Source organism: Halichoerus grypus, chromosome 7 (assembly GCF_964656455.1).
Source record: "Halichoerus grypus chromosome 7, mHalGry1.hap1.1, whole genome shotgun sequence".
In the NCBI taxonomy this organism is placed as follows: Eukaryota; Metazoa; Chordata; class Mammalia; order Carnivora; family Phocidae; genus Halichoerus; species Halichoerus grypus.
Genome location: NC_135718.1, coordinates 35,635,468 through 35,650,745, shown reverse-complemented (window position 1 = coordinate 35,650,745; position 15,278 = coordinate 35,635,468).

The window sequence follows — 15,278 nt, the reverse complement described above, 5'->3', positions numbered from 1 at the left end:
GTCACTGAACCTCTCAAAAAAGCATTCTGATATCTTCTAGCAATGTGCCCTATGAACCCTGGCAAGAGTAGGGCTCATCACCATGGCATTGGGAAGTCAGCTGTGCTATGCTCATAAAGAGAATACATTTCACTAAATGAAAGAACGTATGTGGTTTCTAGAAATACTTAGCTTGTTTCTGGGCCAGGGATCCTCATTTCTGTTATCCTCAGACTGCCTTTCCAAATAACTTTAATGAAAAGAACCCCTGACTTTTCCATACCTTGAAGATTCCAATCTAGTGTGTTATTCTAACATCCACACATTCAGGAGCCTCTTGGACCCTCTGTCCCACTCAGGAATTTTCTTACCTGTGTTAAGGGAATCTGACTTAGTCACAGAAAATATTTGTGCTTATTTGGTGATATAAATCATAAAATATAAAAGACGTGTTGCAGATAAAAACATTTAATTAGCTTAAAATGATTATTGCGCACACTAGCAACGTCATCCTAAGAGGTAGATTATCGGATACAAGGAGGAAAGGAATGGAAATGAGGTAAATATTTTAAAATTCATACAATATACGAGAAGCTGGGATACTTCACTACCAGCATTTACTAGCCTTAATGGATGCCAACCTCTATGCTAGCTCTTTTATGCCCACTCTCTCATATAATCATCACAACTAGTCTTTGATGTTGGTAAAGCAGATCCCTTTTTTCAAAGTGGGGAAGCCTTAGCAGAAAAGGGATAACTTGCCCAAGGTCCCTTATCCAAGAAGTGATGTGTTCAGAACTTGAACTCCCAAATCTGGATCCGAAATCTAAGATTTCTCATGCTACCATTTCACGTGCCCCACTGTTAACTTAAGCAGAGGGTAAAATCTTGACCCTCATAATTGGAAAGAGTAGGTGTGGGATACAATTTTTTGACCAGTTTACAGCAACAGATACTATTATATAGGAGGACAACTTCATTGTCTCTCTATATCACTGAGATAAAGATGCACCCCAACTTCTCAGTCAAATGAAGAATGAGCTAGATCTTGATTTTGCTTGAACCAGAGATCAATAGGTTTTAACAGAACTCTGAAATTCTGGAGTCTCCACTTATAATGCTTTTGTTGTGTTTGTATCTTGGGTCCAATTGCAGCTCAACTGGTTACAGAGAACAAGTTTTCCTTACTCACTCACCATCTTCTCCTAGCTCATGGCTTTTCCTCCAAAACCTTCTCTGGGTATTTTCATCAATAGGCTTCATAATCAGAAATATAAAGAGAATCACAGCAACACCAATTCTACCCCCGGGACAGGTTCCTGAAGGCAAGCTTCAGACACTTCACTTGCTTTTCAGACAAGAGTAGAAATAATTGGGCTGCACTAGGTCTATTTTTAGGAAATTGTTCTGAAGAACAATCATTAGGTAGGGAAGATTCTACCTTCTCCATCTTCATGGGCTTGCTAAATGAGGACAGCAGTTTGTGAAAAGGCGGTTGTAAGCTTTTAAAACCACTACATTTCATACAGAAGTCGGTTTCTTACATATTTCAATGGGCATGGCCTGAAGCCCAAACTAAAAAGAAAGATACCCATCGTTAGCTCTAATTTATTAATGATTCTTCTCTACAATGTCCAGGACTAGGTGACGTGCCCAGAAAAAAAAAATCCATATAAATTTGCGTCATAAAAGCAAATGTCATGATTATTAAACCATGGGAGAGTCTGTCAGTTGGTGGGATATTTGTTTTTATGCTGGGTCCCCCCAGGGGTGGGGGCGGGGAACCTGTGCAGCGCCTGGTTTCCCAACTGAGCTCTATCTCCTGAGATTTGCAGTTACCTCAGTGCCTCTCACTTACACAAGTGGTTTAGGACAACTCAAAGTGTCCAGGCCAAAGACGCTGGCTCTAATCCTGGTCCTGCTGGATTTAAATAAATTCCCTCATCTCGAAACTGTGTGGATGGGACTAGGTGATGTCTAAGTTTCTCCAGAAGCCTCAAATTCTGGAGGCTCCTTCTTCTACTCCCCCCACCCTATTCACACATAGGCTTCCTGGCCTCTTCCCCTTCCCAAGGCAAACGCCACTGGAAGCAGGGGCGACTGCGTGAACTGGTCTGGTCGTCAGACTCCAGGACACGGAGGGGGCCACTTTCACCACGAGGCAGGGTCACCGTAAGGGGAATGCGCACTTGGAAGTGACTTTCCTTTCCTGCTCTCGGGCATGGAGCTGGATGCGAAGTAGACCCCAGGCTTGTTCTCTGCGCCACTCTACCCCTTCTTCTCTGACAACAGCCAAGCCTGAGCCCACACCTCCGGATGCAGCTTCGAGGCCATCTCAGGCAGCGGGTTGGAAACAATTGCATTTTCCCAGTCTCTCCTTCTCTCTCTCCCTGTCCTTCCATTCCTGGGCGGCTAGCAGGGGATGGACTAGGAGTAACTAGCTGGGAGGAAATGAAACACTGGGCTCATACCGTCCCGTTGGCTTTCCTGGAGTTCTACGGACTGAGACCTCAAGCCCGAAACCAACTGCCAAACATGCGGTTTGGGCCATTTACCTTCCATGTGCTCCATTTGGGTGTGCTTTCCCAGAGAAAATTCCAGGGAGGGTGGGAGATGGGGCTGGGTAGGTGGGAGGCAGATGCTCTGAATTCCTTGGCTCTAACACTACTGTCACCAAGAATAGTACAATTACCAAAAAGATAGTTTGGAGAACACACTTTGATTCCAGAAACAAATATAAACAATTTTATCAGAAGTTAGCTTAGACCCTAATTAATAGTGTTTGCTTAAAATATAAGCTCTTACCTGACAAATATATGGCAAAAATTCATTTGTCTGAACTAATTCACATATAGCCTAGACCTCTCTCTTTCTCAGAGTATCTCTAGTTCTATCACTTTCTTTCCTCATCTTTTCCTCCCTCTCTCACACACACACTCTCACACACACACGTACACACACGCACGCATGCACACATACACTCTACCGTGAGACCATGCAGGTACATCACGGCATCACACTGAGAGGGACTAAGAATCTACTCTTTCCCAACAAGCCATCTGTACCAGGAAGCCTCCTGAACCAGAGCCCGAAGAAGAAATAATATACTTGATCTCGGTTTTTCCTATCCAAAGCCCACACACATGCCCACCTCGTAACACACACGGCATCCGGCTTACACACCCTGACGTTTCCCTACCCACTGGGAGCTCTGCACCTCAAACACGTTACTGCAACTATGGGGAGTGAATTCTCAAGGACATAACCTGGGCTGAGAAACTGTGCGGGCAAGAGGCAGCGACCTCTGTGTCCAGTGAGCTCAGAGTGCCCTCCTCACCAGCAAAGTCGAATCGAACTCCCATCCAGCTTTTCCTGGAGGGCAGTGACCTATCGATAATGCAACTCTCCAGGTCCTTGGCGTCCCATCCTGTCCTGAGAACCCTGTCATTTCCACACCATTGGCTGGAGCCTAAATGCTGCTTCGGGTACAGAAGAAAAGGAAATAAAGCTGAAAGAATATTCAGCAGCCACCTCCCCAGGCGGTTACAGAAACTCAGCTGTAAGGATGATGTCTGACTTCCCAGAGGAGAAAGGTGGAAGAGGAAAGACAAAAACATTCAAGAGTTGTCAAACTCCAGAGTTCTTCTTTCCACAGTGATAACAAATGCAGGCTACATCAAAGACTTTGCATTTTTCCTAATACGCCCTGAGCAGCTCTCAAGCTGTTGCCATTAAGCGACTCTGATGTTTTCTAACGCACAAGCACATTTATAGTAATTAGACAGGGGATGCTTCTTTCTGTCCCAGAACCTTAATGCTGGAGCCTGTGGAGGAAGTCTGGCAGAGTCTTCTCGGTTACAGTGGCTGTACCATCTCTTTTTTCAAGAGGGAGGTGTGACGTGGGGTATAGTGACAGGCTGGTACCAAACCCAGGGTGGCCCCCATAGAGCCCCGAGAGGGAGAACTGTGCCGGGGAGCACTCTCTGCACCGCACCACAGCGGGGCAGGGCTGCGGGGAGGGAAAGGGAGAGAGGAGGAAAGATGGGAATAACGTTCCTTGGCGACTTTCCCATTTCACCGCAGGGCTGACCAAAGGTGCTCCGTGACGCTGCATTCCTTAGGATGGCAAGGGGTAAAGAAGACCTTTCTGGAGTGAGCACATGTGCTCCTTACCCCATCTGGCTTCCTCAACCTCCAGGCAAACACAAACACCCACGCCTCCTACATATAATTTGCTGCCCTAGCCAAGACTCTTCCCAAAGATTACATTTGATATTTATTGTAAAAATACTACATAGTCAGAGTAAAATCTTCCATTACGCGAACAGTATACTGTGAAAGGTAAAATCCCTCTCCCCGTCACCTAACCAGCCCCCCCCACCATGTGCCCTGGCCACAAGTAACCACACTCCACAGTTTACCTTATATCCTTCAAGAAGTGAGTTATGCATATGCAATTGAATCTGTATAAAATACTTCTAAAACTATTCACAGGGAATCACACAGAGCATACTGTTTCATTATTTGCTTTTTTAACTTAATATATTTTGACATTTTTCCATGTCAGTATACTCAGATCTAATTCATTCTTCATAAGAACCAAATATTGTTTGGGCAGACCATAATTTAATGAGTCCTCTCATTAGTGACCATTAGGTAACTTCCAGTTGTTTTTTATTACAAGCCATGTTGCAGTTAAATTACTTGTACATATATCTTTGTGTACCTGTGCAAGCATATCTTTTTTTTAATTCTTTTTTTTCAAAGATTTTATTTATTTATTTGAGAGAGAGAGAGAATGAGCAGGGGTGGAAGGGTAGAGGGGGGGAGAGAGAGAGAGAGAGAAGCAGACTCCCCGTCAAGCAGGGAACGTGACATGGGACTCGATCCCAGGACCCTGGGATCATGACCTGAGCTGAAGGCAGATGCTTAACCGACTCAGCCACCCAGGTGCCCCTGTGCAAGCATATCTTAGAAGTGGAATCCTTGGCTTAAAAAGGATGTACATTATAAATTTAGATAGATGAAATCATATTGCTCTCAACAATAATAATTGAAAATAAAATGTTGGCTTTTCCACATCCTTGCCAACACACAGTATTCACCAGTAGGTGAAAATGATATTTTGGGGCACCTGGGTGGCTCAGTTGGTAAGCGTCTGCCTTTGGCTCAGGTCATGATCCCAGGGTCCTGGGATCGAGCCCCGCGTCTGGCTCCCTGCTCCGTGGGAAGCCTGCTTCTCCCTCTCCCACTCCCCCTGCTTGTGTTCCCTCTCTCGCTATGTCCCTCTCTGTCAAATAAATGAATAAAATCTTTAAAAAAGGAAAGAAAGAAAGAAAGAAAGAAAGAAAGAAAGAAAGAAAGAAAGAAAGAAAGAAAGAAAGAAAGAAAATGGTGTTTTATTGTTTTACTAAATTTTCACTTCTTTAATTATGAGTAAAATTGGGAATATACCCACTCATTATAAATCCTAAGTGTGCATTTATAATGCCCTATTTGTACACACACAGATACATACCGAGAAACACATTTCCTTCATGAATTATTTATACATATCCTTAAGTTGTTTTCTTTTGGGTTGTTCATTTACTTTTCTTGATCTGTAAGAATATATCCATATATATATGAAACTACTATGTCTTTATCATATACATTCACATTTTCCCCTACTTCGTCCTTTGAATTGTTTGTATTTTGTTTACAGTATTATTACAATACTGAAGTTTTCATATTTTTTAAAACATAACATCTGGGTTTTGTCAGACACTAAGCATTTCCCCACTCCAATTTTTTAAAATTACTGGTATTTTCTTCCAGCACTATTATTACTTAATTCTTTGTGTAAATGTTTTAATCATTTAGAATTTATTTTGCTGCAAGACATGAGGTAAAGAACCAACTGTATATTGTTCCCAAATTTCCAGTTGCCCAAATATAATTTATTACGTAATCTAATTTTGGCTTTTAAATTCCAAATACTATCCCACATGTCAAATTCAAAACATATGCAGGTTACATCTAGACTCTAATCTGTTTCATTGATTTGCTATTTCTACCTTGATTATAAGCTGATTTAATTACTCTAACTTTATTATGCATTTCAATATCTGGTAGGGCCAGTCTTTCTTCATAGCTTTTCCTTAATATGTTTTATTTTCAAGCTGGAAAAGTTGCAAGCAGATTCTCTCTTCAAACGTGGTGGCTTGGGTTTGCTTTGAGGGGGAAGTGCTCTTGCTCTGTGAAAAGCCACTGGAGTGGGTCCTAGGGTTATGCAATACCCACCCATAGCCCTGGGGAGCAACTAGAATGCAAACCCAGATGCACTCCGTTCCATCTGAAGCCACAGGTTCCATTTAGAAATGTAAATTGGGCAGATTTTTTAAAAAAGAGATCTAGGTTTCTGCAGTTTATGTCGCCAACAGAGAAATGTTTCTTCCTAAGTGTGGAATTTTAACGTCCTAGTCCTATACACGAGCGCATATGGCACAGGAATGTGTCTCTCAGGGACAGAGATGGGACGGAATGAGCCAGCATCAGAGAGAGGCCTGTGTGGAGTCCTGATGTTCCCCTCACCCTCCAGCAGGCCACAGAGAATGTAAACAAGAACAGGCTGGGACTGGTGCAGTCCATCCTGGGCCTGGGCGCTTTATTCCACAATTGGTGTCATGAACAGTGAAACACCCTGAATTAGGAAAATGTGTATTGTTAAACTTCAGAGTTCTGATGTATTCTAGAGCCTTCAGAGAAAATTGTAGAGGGCACTTTTAGGCAACAGGCTTGAGCCATGGAAACTTGATCAAGGTCAAAGGGCCCACAGCGACCACGGAGCTGAATGCAAACAGGCTCATGAAGGGACCCACCCCGAAGTAGCCATAGGCCCTGACTGACCAAGTACAACCAGGCACAGTTCCTAAGATTACCAAAAAGGGAAAATTCCATACATTCTCCATACTCCCTCACTCTGCCCTGTAACTGTGGCACATCCTTACCCCCCCCCCCCCCCCCCCCCCGCCAACCGACAGTCTCTCCTTTGCTGTCCTGCCTACCCCTCCCTTGGGTCGTATTCAATAAACTTCTTTCTCCTTTGTTCTGTCTTGGGCGAATTCTTTCACTGCCCCTGCCAATTGGCTTCCACCCAATTGGGTTGCCCCACATTTGGGGACCCCCATCCCATCAAGAGAGACACCACAAAAACCTTATTCTTGTGGCCTCTTCTCTTTAAGGAATGAATATTCCTAGTCATCCTTGAAGGGGTGGGGAAACATGGATTTTGGGGGTCTTTGGGTTTGGGGATAAGAGAGATGTGCTTGAGGGCACCGCCCTGGGGTTAGTTAAGCAGCAGACTGGGGGCTGGACTGGAAGGGGAGTTGGGGAAAGAGATACACCTTGTCAGTGACCTCACCGAGGGGCTTTGAAGGCTGCTATAACTAAAATTCTTTTTGCATTCTCTTTGCTATTACTTTCTTCTGAAACCCCCAAACCTTCATAAAGCTTTGGACCATCTAACAGGCAATTATGGGGGGATTAAGGGGTGTGACGGTGCCCACCTGGGGGAAAATAGTCAAGAGGCATCCAACTACAGGGGGACGAGATCCAGGGAAACTGCGGGATTCAGAGGAGTCGGCAGAAGACGAACTGGCAGAGGACAGAGAGCAGCAGTTAGATGGCCAAAGTGGCAAGAACTGTGCCAATTTCTGTACTATGACCATTTCCCAGGGAATCCCAGAAAATACGTAAGTGTTCTGGAATTTCTACAGGCAGTCAAATTTGGTTACCAAGGGGGAAATGTGGGGCTCCTCGGTGGCTCAGTGGATTGAGCATCTGACCCTTGATTTTGGCTCAGGTCATGATCTCAGGGTCATGAGATCAAGCCCACACCGCAGGGCTCAGTGGGGAGTCTGCGTGAGATTCTCTCTCTCCCTCTGCCCTGCCCCTCCCCCCACTCACGGGCACTCTCCCTCTCCCTCTCTCAAAAAAATATTGAAATAAAAAAACTAAGGGGGAAATGTGGCCTCACATCTACTGACAAAGGATCATTTCTTCAACAAATGTTTGACTTTTTGTAAATTCTAGGTTTGCTGCTTAAGGTGAGGTATGCTTTTACTCACTAATTAAACTAAGTTTTTCAGATAGGCCAGCTTGTGTCTTCAGCCTCACCCAACTGTCACAGTTTTCAAATAGTCCAGTGAGTCCTATCAAGGCAGGAAGATTCTTTATCCTAAAGAAACGAACAAAAATTAAAATCCAGCTTATCCAGGTAGTTATCCCAATTCTACTCGTAGCCAACTGAGGACTCTTGGTTGCAGCCTTTGCAGGTGAGCAGGGAGAGGCCCCGACGATGGACAGCACTGGCATTTCCTCATGGCTCTGGCCTGCGGAGGGCTTTGCTCTTCCAGGTACTACTAAATAAAAATAATTACAGAACTGAGACTCCTCTGAGCCCACGCTACCCTTTCCCTCCGATCTCCCAACCTAGGTAAGCAGATCTAACCTCTGAGCCTTCCATGGCGCCCTTAGACTGCCTTTTGAGTCTTTGTTTCAATACAAGCTTCCTCTGATATTCCTTTGAACTCCATTTAAACCAGATATAAATTTGGATTTGGGGAGATACTTGTATCCCCCTCCAGATAACTTTTAATGTGATTCTCACTTAAGGTTATCCAGTCTTAAGCAGTCATGGAAGACCATCTTTTGACTCAGGTGCCACTAGTCCTTATGAGTTCACTGATCCATTTAATACGCATTTATGAGCATATGTCTATTGTATTCACAACTCTATGCCATGGATAATAGAGATGCGGGTGATAATATTAGCTTTCATTTCAATAATATTATTTTTTTAAATAATTTCCAAATGCATTACCTCATCTAATCCTACGTAGAAGAAATGTCTGTGCCTTAAAAGATATGTAGACTCCTGGGGAATAATATATTCCATGCCAATGCAAAAATATAATGAACTTTATACTTTCTGTCATGTTTTATAAAATAAGAAAATTAACATGAAGTCAGCTTAACCTTAGAAAGATTCTTGGAGGGAGCTGACTCAGATCAGTTTGTGTGGGTTTTTGGTTTTTTTTTAAGTCTTGGGATGAGCATGAGTGAATTTTTTTTGAGGGGTGGGGGGTGGAGGGGCACAGGGAGAGGGAGAGAGAATCCCAAGCAGGCTCCATGCCCAGCATGGAGCCCGACACAGGGCTTAATCCCATGACCCTGAGATCATGACCCGAGCCAAAATCGAGAGTCGGACACTCAACTGACTGAGCCATCCAGGTGCCCTGAACATGAGTGAATTTTTTAAAAATTATTTTTCATATAATCACAGTATAGAAATTTTGGAAAATGAAAAATATAACACCCCTATCCTAAGTGATATTATTAGCATGCATAGGAAAATGAAAATAATGGAATGGAGCATATACTAGAGTGTTTCCTTCCTTAATTTTTTTAATATGCTACATATCTCTATCTATACATAGTTCTTAATGAGCATTAGGGCGTAAATACTTATATGCTGCTGCAGAGTGTTTATAACCACCATTTTAATATTTTTATCCTATTACAGTCAGTGAATATATGACAACATATCATATAACCATCGCTCTATTATTAGACAGACAAAGTTTTCCAACTTTTCAACTATTCTGAGCAAAGTAATCTTCCCATATTATTGTTTCTTTAAGGTAGTTATCCATAAGAAACTTTTTAAAAATAATCTGTCTTAAGTTTGAGCTTTCTTGCTGAAAATATGGTAAATTCTTGCAAAATTAGGGTGATTAAAATCCTAAAGATTTTTGCTGCAACACTTACTTATTTAAATCTACATTCCTTCTTGAGTGACTAATCCTTCTCTATAATTTTTTTCTGACTGCTTTGTTCCTCTCAAGGTAAACAACATATTTTTCTGTCAACTTTTTGTTATACAAACGCAGAACCATTAACATCAACAAGACACTCTAAAAGTTGTACTTTAAGAACAAAACAGTAAAAAAAATGGATCAGTAGCAATACCAAGTGTTTTCTTTGGCTTGAATTAAAGAGTAAAACATTTTGGACCTGTGGAATCACTTTGGCACACTGAAGATTTAGGAACACATTTTCTTGAGTAATACAGTGGATTTGCTTCAGCTTCTATTTATTTTCTGTCTTCTTTCCCCCCCCAAGCTTGTTTGCATGAAAACAAGAAATGTTCCTGATTTTCCGCCTGCCTCACACCATTCTGTTATTCCTTTAATTAATTAGTCCTCTTAAAATCACCTCTTCCATTCCTCCCACATTGTTCTAATTCTATGCATAGATCCCACCCTCCAGCTGTTCACAGGGCTTGCTAGCAACCCAGTGGTGGTAGATTTTATAAGAGAAAGCAAATCCACATGTCTGTTACATTTAAAGTTTCACATCCGGAAATGTTTACGGTGGGTTCTCTGCAATAACTCCTAGACACTTCTTTCTTGCAGGGGATTTCAGTGCAGATCATTTGAGAAGAGGAAACATGTGCACTTATGGCAGAAATAAAAGCTGCAGGACCAAATTCCTCCAGCCAGAAAAAAGAAAAGGTCCACAGGATACATGCATTTCCAAATACCTCAGTGTAAATTTCAGCACGTCAAATATAACTGGTTAGCTATTTAAGCTCCATATACAAAGAATATTGGGAAAATTACAAACAAAAAATATTAAGGTCTTTTTATATTTAATGTTGTTACAAAAGAAATATGTGTTCCCCGTAAAAATTCAAAATTCACAGAAAAGCACAAAGAAGAAAATAAAATCCACCAGGAATAATTTAAAACTTCTTTGTCAAGAGAACCACACTGTTCAAATGATAGTTTTTTAAATAAAGTTGGAATCATGCTCCACATCGTGATCTCCAATCATGCTTTTTTCTTTTTTTTGAAATTAAAAAAAAATTTTTTTTAAAGATTTTATTTATTTATTTGACAGAGAAAGACACAGTGAGAGAGGGAACACAAGCAAGGGGAGTGGGGGAGGGAGAAGCAGGCTTCCCGCAGAGCAGGGAGCCCGATACAGACTTGATCCCGGGACCCTGGGATCATGACCTGAGCCAAAGGCAGGTGTTTAACTGAGCTACACAGATGCCCCTCCGATCATGCTTTTTTCAATTAACAATATCCCAGGAACAATCTTCTATGTTATTGGTGTCCTGAAACATAATTTTTGTCTTATTTTATATATGAATATATCACAGATTAGCTAATTCCTGTTTTTTAGAAGTTGTGGGTTTTTTTTTTTCCTATTATAAGTAACTGTAATTGTAACTTGACATAAATTTTTTGCACATTTCTTATTATTTCCCTAGGAGAGATTTTTAGAAAAACTAGTTTCGCTAATCAAAAAATACAAACAATTTCAGGGATTTTTAGTAAATGTTGTTGAGTTGTCCATGAAGGACATTCCCTTCTTTTAATCTATGAAAATGTACCACACATACGCCTTTCTACTTTTAAATTTTTAAAAATCAGGTGTGATATTGTTGACCAACTTCTAAAATAATTTAAGTGTGCCTATGTATCCATCCTTTAGTCCCTTCACACATTTAATCCTTTTATTTCTACAACAATTTTGTAACTAGAAAAATGACGTTTTGTCCCGCCATGCTAATACCTAGAAGATGACCATAGTTTGTTTCAACCTTAATCCTTAATCCCATCAATCAAAGCTTTCCCAGAAGGGGACTCTAAAAGGGAAAATTACTACTTCTGATTGAAAAAACAATCATAAAGACTTTTAGACTCAAAGGTGGCTGCCTAATGTTTTAGCTACCCAGCATCCCTTCCTCTCTTGGTCTATTCAATATTTTTGGTGGGGGGTGGGGGTCACAACAGTGGCCTCATTTCATCTGTTTATAGTTCAGCTGCTAGTTAGCATCCTGCTCCTGTCAGAGTAAGTCATTCATCCCTTCAATAATTTTTGAGCACCTACTTTGCGCCATGCGCTATTCTAGGATCTTGAAATTCAGCAGTGAGCAAAAGTGAAAATGCTCCTACTTTCTTGGAGCTTAGATCTGTAACAGGGAGAAACTTAGCATGTCTGACTTCACATTGCATGTCTGACTCTATTTCCCTTGGTGCTGGGACCTACAGCTTAGAAGCTTCTGATATGCCCTCCACATAGGCATGTTAATCATTGAAGGAATTTTGCTTACAGCTAAGATTTGTAAAAACTGCTTTTTTGCCCCAAACCTACCTCTCTTGTGAAGATAAGGAAGTACATACAGATAGGACTACGTTATGTCCAAGATTAACGGGAACAACATGGCCAGATCCCTGTACACAAAGATCAACTGACCAAGGACAAAGAAATTACACGACCTTCCTCGGATGTCTACAGAGGTCAGTCACCTATTGACTCAATCCTCTCCCACTTCCCCCTTTTGCTGACGTTACAGAAGCTTAAATTTCACGCTGAGGGGAAGTGGTTTTTGGGGACGATAGTCTCCAATCTCGGTGTGCTGGCTTTCCACATAAAGTCACTTTTCTACCCCAACATCTTGCCTCTCATCTTACTGGCCTGTCGTGCGGCGAGCAGAGGAGCTTGAACTGGTTCTAAACCCTAGTTGGAGGAGTTGGCCAAGTTAGACTAAATGGAGTTACTTTCTAGAATTTTATATGCAGACAGTGAGAAAAATATTCTTTCTTTCCCCTTGATTGAGAGCTGTAAAGGTAATGTTTTATTTATTTATTTATTTATTTATTTATTTATTTATTTATTTATAGCTCTACGCCCAACATGGGGCTTGAACTCACCACCCTGAGATCAAGAGTCACATATTCTACTGATTCAGCCAGTCAGGTGCCCCTAAAGATACTATTTTAGAGCTTCCAGCAGCCGTGTCCTCTGCCGTGTGGGGGCACCAGAAGAACGAACGAAGCCAAGAAGTACTGTAGAAGCTGAGAAAAAAAGCTAGAGAGCCCCGGACCTGGGGCTGTTTTGCATCCCCAGCCCCAGCCCTGTGTTTCCTGGTTACAAGAGACCATATAACGCCCACTGCCTTTTTGTCCTTAACCTATTTGTCTAACACAGACAAATAGGTTAAGGTCCCACGTCTTAGAAGATGGGATCTAGGAGTGCTAAAAAGCCAGGCGCAGAAGAGGAGATGCTAAGCTTCTGTCTATGTGTTTCTTCTTCCTTTGCTCCAGCCGTACTTTAAGTATTTCACCTGCCCCCACATTTCATTCATTCAACAAACATTTTTTTCAGCAATGACTGTGCATCAGATAGTCTTCTAGGAGCTACGGACACAGCAGTAAACAAAACACATGAAAATCCCTATCCTTACAGAGTTCAATTTCTAGTGGAACCAGCTAGACAATAATCAAACTAATGAAGAGAGTGGTGATACCAAAAAAAAATGAGCGGGAAAGGAGAATCGGGTGCTGAGGAAGGGGAGGTAAGGGATTGTTATTTCATGTAGAACAGCCTTGGAGGGCTTTGCTTTTTAAGGAGTGGAGGGTGGAGTAAAGGAGACCAGAAGGCAAGGCAGGCACAAACGGTGGGAGAGTTAGGGGAGTGCGATTAGGAAATAGAGAGGAATATAGCTCGGGAATGCTGTGACCCCGCACAGGTAAGTCAGGTCTTAGTGTCCAGCCCCTGGGAAGAGTCTGGACTCTAAGACCAGAATTAATTTGAAATAAAAAGGAAAGTGAGGGGAAAAGGGAAAAGGTGTTAAAGGATATAGCATTGCAGATTTAGTTTACCCTGTTCTTTTAATAAAGAGATAAAATGTTGTAATGAAGGATGGAGTGTCAAAATTATCCTTCTGGCATACTTTATAAGGGATCCCCATCGAAGTCAGCACCGGTGTCCAATCCACCTGTACCCACCACCATTGTTCTTGCCTGAAGAGTCACTGAGGGGTCAGAGAGAGTCAGGTTCCACTGGATTGATATCTAGAGTGGGGAGTCCTCAGCTGAGATACCAGGAGACACTAAGGCCATAAAATCAGGCAACATCCACAACTTTAGGGACAGACAGACACTGTTAGTACACATATACATGCAACATCTATCTACTATAAACACACACACATATATATGTACATCTATTATATATACAAACATCTGTTATATATATCTACATACATACATACATGCTATCACTGAGACCCAAGATAAATTGAAATGAGGATCCTTTCTCTGTGAAGGAGAAATGATACCACTATTAACTAAAACCTCAACCTCCTCTCTCTAAAAGAAGAAGTGAGTCATGAATGTGCCCAGGATTGCTGCCCTTCGAAATCAAGGGCCCTCCCCTTCTCTACATCACTTGTTTGTGAAACAAACAGGAGATCAAATTAAGGTGCTCAGAAAGGCGATCGGAGATCACCTGGATTTAAAACCCAAGAATCTCAGAACCAACCTGTCCAGTGATGTGTCAGTATCTTACGGGCCTACAGACCCCAGAGAGGCAAGCCTGGCAGGTTGGTTCATCAGAGATTCACAAATGCCTTGAAATGTAACCTGCCCCCTCTCTTCCCATCCAGAGCTCCCTCTATTCATAGGCACCCAATCCACTCTTATTTTACCATCTCATGCTTGGCCTTCCTTTCCTCACTTATAAAATATTATAAAGGTTAGATCAGATTTTCATTAAGGTCCCCTCAGCGTAAATTCATCCAGCCTTCAGTGTTGGGAACCAAAGGATCACCCCTGCAAGGAAAACTACGCTTCACAAATGCTCACTAAGGCATGGGCTCCGCGTCAATCCCAAGGGGTCAAGACGAGTAGGCCCCCTTTAGTCTATAAACAATGATTTAAGAAAGTTTTCTATTTAATTTGAACACAATCCAGTCTCCCCCCTCCCCCCCCCAAAAAAAATCCTTTAGAAGAAAGAGGAAACATTTTTTAGCAGTATCGGGAAATTCTGCAGTATAAAGCCTGTGCTAAGTGATAAGCTACCACTCCCTTCTTGATGCCCTTTGTGGATAACGTACCAGGAAATCCAGAGCCAAGCCACAAATAGCCCCAACCACAGAAGCTTGGAAAGGGACCAACAACTGTTCCCCACAGTATGACTAACTGGTGAAAGTCCCAGGGCCATGCACGAGAGCAGTACCCTGTGGGGGAGGGAGAACTGACTGAGCCCTCAGTGGCCCATCCCCCACCCCCCTCAGACATTGGTCTGATGATATTCCTCTCAGATCTACTTATGGCAGTTACTGTTTCTAAGTAGAGGGTACATTTCAAGAGCCTAATTCTGTTCCTTTTAAAGATAACTAACATTTTCTATAAGAAGCACAAGGCAGCAGATTACATCCCTGGCCCTCTCCAACATTCCCC